The sequence below is a fragment of the Bos javanicus genome, chromosome 5, assembly GCF_032452875.1.
Source record: "Bos javanicus breed banteng chromosome 5, ARS-OSU_banteng_1.0, whole genome shotgun sequence".
Lineage (NCBI taxonomy): Eukaryota > Metazoa > Chordata > Mammalia > Artiodactyla > Bovidae > Bos > Bos javanicus.
Genome location: NC_083872.1, coordinates 89,637,492 through 89,642,524, shown reverse-complemented (window position 1 = coordinate 89,642,524; position 5,033 = coordinate 89,637,492).

Below are 5,033 nucleotides of genomic sequence, written 5' to 3'. Positions count from 1 at the left end.
TGCATACTGTTTCTATTTCAACAAGAATAGTGTTTTAGTTGACAAGCACTGGAAATAAATTATCTCTAATTCCAATTACCCCCTAATATTTCTTGCTACAGATTTTTTTTGTCATACAAATCACAAAATGAAATTGGTGCTCCTTCAGATATTCTGAAATTTGCAATGCAAAATAATGAAAACAAGACTCTCCCTGGCTTTTTATAATAATATTAAGATATGCAACTGAAAGAACTTTAACTCAGAGTATTTTGGGTTTGGACTGGTTTGGTTAAATTGATTTGGGTTTTGGTGTTAAAATATGTTGTGATTCTTGGTGGGGCAGTTGCTCTGATCAGTCATTACCTCTTCCTGACAAAAACTTTCATTGAAAAGTTCAAATTAGCATGTCCCAAATATTTGTCTCTGTATCATTTTTAAACCAGAGAGTATTGAATTAATTTAATTTAGTATTCCTAAAAAGCAATATTTTCAAATAACTACCAAAGTAACACTGTAAGGGATGTCATTTGTACATGATGATGATTTTTAATAATGTAATGCTCATTAATCTTGACAAACCTGAATATGTTTGTTAATAACTTTCCAAATTTATCAACTTTTAAAAAGAAGAGAATGAGGCATTGAACTTATCATTTTGCAGTTGAAATAAATATTGTCTTCTCACCTGTATCTTGCACTTAATATATGTAGCAATACTTTGTATTGTCCTATAACAAGTATTTGTTAAGTGACCTAGTTAATGACTGATAAATGTTTTGTAAAAAGTAGAATCTGTACAGAAGAAAAATTAGATAAATTGTATTTATTTTTATTATTTTTTAGCTTAGACACTATAATGATGCTCCTTTTTGGCCAGAATTACTGGAAGTGCCTCTTGGTTTTATATAGGTTATATATATATATATATTAATGTTATAGTAAATATATACTCAAAATTATTAGAATTGTGTCACACATGATTGATGTGGATGTTACAATGTGAAGACAATGTATAATATAAATATTCTGTGGTATCATGTATGATGTAGTCATTTCTATAACCAAAGCTCTCCATTCAGTTTCAAAAGCATCCTTTCTTCTCATATTCAAATACAGTAGCCTGTACCCAGCCTACACTGTAATGCTGCATTTAGCCTTCCTACAACTTCCAAGGACTGCTGGAGACTTCTATTCCCATGGTCACATACCTCTTCCTAACACTGATGAATTCTTAGCTGCATTAATCTTCATCTAACTTTCTTCAGCTAAACTTATAGCCACCCAAGATATCTACCCTCTAATCCCTGAGAAACTGTAAACATGTAAAATTACCGTGTCCTTTCTCTAACTGAATAGTTAGCACCAAAACCAAGATAACCAGATTTCTGATAGTTAGCTTCCAAGTCCTATAAAATACACAGTGCTGCCATTTATACCATGAATGCAACAATCTATCCTAGATTGTCTATGAATATCCAGTGTATCTGAGTATTTGTTGTACAGACTCAGAATTGGTTTTGTTCTGTGAAGATAAAAAGTTTACAAAACTTTGAATGATTTGAAAATGCTCAAATAGAGTTCTCTGAAACAAAGAAAAGCAAAATGCAATTTCTATTCAAAGTTCCCAAGGAATCAATTCTTCAATCTACACAGATCAATTTCCCCATTACCTATGAAACAAAATTCCAATGTCTAAGCCTGTTATATTCAAAGCTCCCTTCACTCTGGCCTCAAACCATTCCCCCATCTAAAGGAACAAGCTATTTATTATTTATATTCCTCTACCTTAAGCAAATCAATTTAGTGGGGCATTTTCACACTCTGTATAGATATATTATCTTTCTCCCTTTATGCATACACTCACATACACAACACACACCCACACACACACAAATTCTTCCAACTAGACACAACACAACAGGACTAAATTGACTATGTTTTTTGAGTTCTGCACTCTATCCATCTCCCAATTCTCTTATAGTGATACTCTGGTCCTCACAGAAAGGAGATAATAAGTAGGTAGTCCAATCTTAACTTTCATCTCCTTCTTGCATTAGGTGCTACCAAACCGGCCTTAGATAGGGAAGTTAATTTATGTGATGGGGTAAGGATGATAGGCAAATTATAATGAAGCCTGAGATCCAGGACAGAGGAGAGGGTTGGCCAAGGTCACAGCCTAAAATAGCCTCAGAGAGCAGCTCAGTATGTCCTTGGGCATACTAATCCACACCTGATCCAACTCTACAGATCACTCCTGCTCCCAGTGAGCCACATGAGGTGGAGCTTGTGAAATGGGTACCACACCCTGACCAATGAAAAGAAAAATCAGAATTAGTTCTTACATAATTAGAAAAACTTCTGCCCATTTGGTTATAAGCAACAGTCTTGCTTCTTTTAAATCCTGGAACCACTCCATGTCCAGGTCATTCTTTCTTATACCATTACTGGCTTAAGAAAGGAGACCCGGGGTCTTCCTGGTGGCTCAGTGGTAAAGAATTCGCCTGCCAATTCTCTCCCTGTCTCTCACAGGAGACACAGGTTCAATCCCTGATCCAGGAAAATCTCACATGCAGCAGAGCCTGTGCTCTAGAGCCTGGGAGCCACAACTCCTGAGCCTGTGTACCCTGGAGCCCATGCCCCACAACCAGAGAAGCCACCACAGTGAGAAGCCTGCACGTCACAGCTAGAGTAGCCCCCACTCGTGGCAACTAGAGAAAAACCCTTGCAGCAACAAAAACCCAGCGCAGCCAAAAATTAAAAAAATAAACAGCTCTTTTAAAAAATAAAGACCCAGGTCCACCTCTGCTGTAATCTGACAGATGTGAAGAGTTGTTGAGTGGCCCGTGCTGTTTTCTGGAATCATCTGGGCTACTAGGACCAGACAGAGCGGGATGGGAGAGGGGAGTGTCGCTTCACACTCACAGTTACAGTCAGGGGATGGAATAGCTCCTCCTCCATTGTCAAAGTGACTGGCTTTTCCCCACCAGATGCCAAAGGTGAATTCATAGAAGGCTTGGACTCTATCCTTCAGGGACTTCAAAGTAGATAAAGATGATATATTAGTTTTCTATTTCTGCCATAAGAAATTACCACAAAATTCGTAACTTAAAACCAGGCAAACTTATTAACTTGCAGCTCTGTCAGAAGTCTGGACGGGCTTGGCTGGGCTGTACTTTGGGTCTCTCATAAGACTGAAATCAAGTGTTTGCCAGCCTGGCCTCTTTTCTGAAATGTCTAGAATCATTCAGCTTGTTGGCAGAATACAGTTCCTTCCAATTACAGGGCCAAGGTTCCGTTTCTTTGCTGACATTCCTCTGGGAACCTCTCTTAGCTTCTAAGTTCCTCTGAGCATTGCCCCTCTCACGCAGCTCCCATTCTACCTTCAGACTAGCAGTGACATATGATTCCTTCTTATATTCTGCAACTTTCTAATTTCTGCTGCTGTTGTTGCATTCTTTCTTACTCCAGCTCCTGAAAATTTTCTGCTTTTAAGGACCCATGTGATTACCTTAGATCCAAATGATCCAAGCTCATCTCCCTATATTAAGATCTTTAACATGAATTACACCCGGAAACTCTTTTGCCATGTGAAAATGAGTGTTAGTGGCTCAGTCAGGTCTGACTCTTTGTGATCCCATGAACTATAGCCCGCCAGGCTCCTCTGCCCATGGAATTCTCCATATAAGGATACTGAAGTGGGGTATGCAACCATACCCTTCTCCAGGGGATCCTCCCAACCCAGGGATTGAATCCGGGTGTCCCACATTGCAGGCGGTAATCTACATTACAGGCAGATTCTTTACCTTTGAACATATTTACAGTTTCTTGGGGACTGCTGCTGCTGCTGCTGCTGCTAAGTCGCTTCAGTCGTGTCTGACTCTGTGCGACCCCATAGACGGCAGCCCAACAGGCTCCCCCATCCCTGGGATTCTCCAGGCAAGAACACTGGAGTGGGTTGCCATTTCCTTCTCCAATGCATGAAAGTGAAAAAATAAAGTGAAGTCACTCAGTCGTGTCCAACTCCTAGCGACCCCATGGATTGCAGCCCACCAGGCCCCTCCATCCATGGGATTTTCCAGGCAAGAGTACTGGAGTGGGGTGCCATCGCCTTCTCCATCTTGGGGACTAGAGGCTAGATGTTTTTGGTGGCTATAATTTTATCTTCCACAAATCATGAAAAGAATGAGGAACACAGTTAATAATGAAGGCATATGGACCACACAGCTGTTCCACGTCATGGAAGCTCATGTCCATAATGAAACTGGTAGCTCAGTTTTAAAAAGCCAGCAGTGACAATGGTGAAAGCGGGAAAGGCCCAGTCTAGAGAACACTGCAACAGCCTATTGAAAATAAGCTGTTGGGGGGACTCCAATCAAGATGGTGGGATACAAGGACACAGAGTTCACCTCCTCTCACAAATACATCAAAACATGCACCTACACATGGGACAGTTCTCACAGAACACCTACTGAACACTGGCAGAAGGTCTCAGAAACCCAGAAGTGCAAGAATGATCTCCACATAACTGGTCAGGAGGAAATAAAGAAAAAAATCTGGGAAGGGACCTGCCCCACTTGGAGAGAGCTACAAAAGAGGAAATAGTCTTGCACCCTGGGAAGACCCCTTCACCGTGTAGAGATAGACTGGGGGGAAAAGGGAGCTTCAGAAGCTTAGGGGCGAGCACAGCAATGGGCTTGCAGCAGACAGAGCAGAGGAAGAGCTGCACAGATGGTCCCACCCTGCACACCCAAACCTGGGATGTGCATCTACTGGTATAGGCAGGGGCCAGGTGCTGAAACTCAAGCCATAGAGGACAGATCTGGGACAGGACTGGGTTAGCTGTGCAGAGACAGCCTAAAGGGGTTAGAGTGTGGTAGTGCTGCAACCCAGAGTGTACACAGAAGAAGCCGGGGCCTGCCATAGTGCCATTGTTGAGGTGCGCGCAAAGGAAGGAGTAGAGCCCACCATAACAGCCTCATTCTAGGTGTGCTCATAATGGGCGTGGTGCCACCATTGAAACCCTATTGTTAATGCACATACAAGCAAAGAAA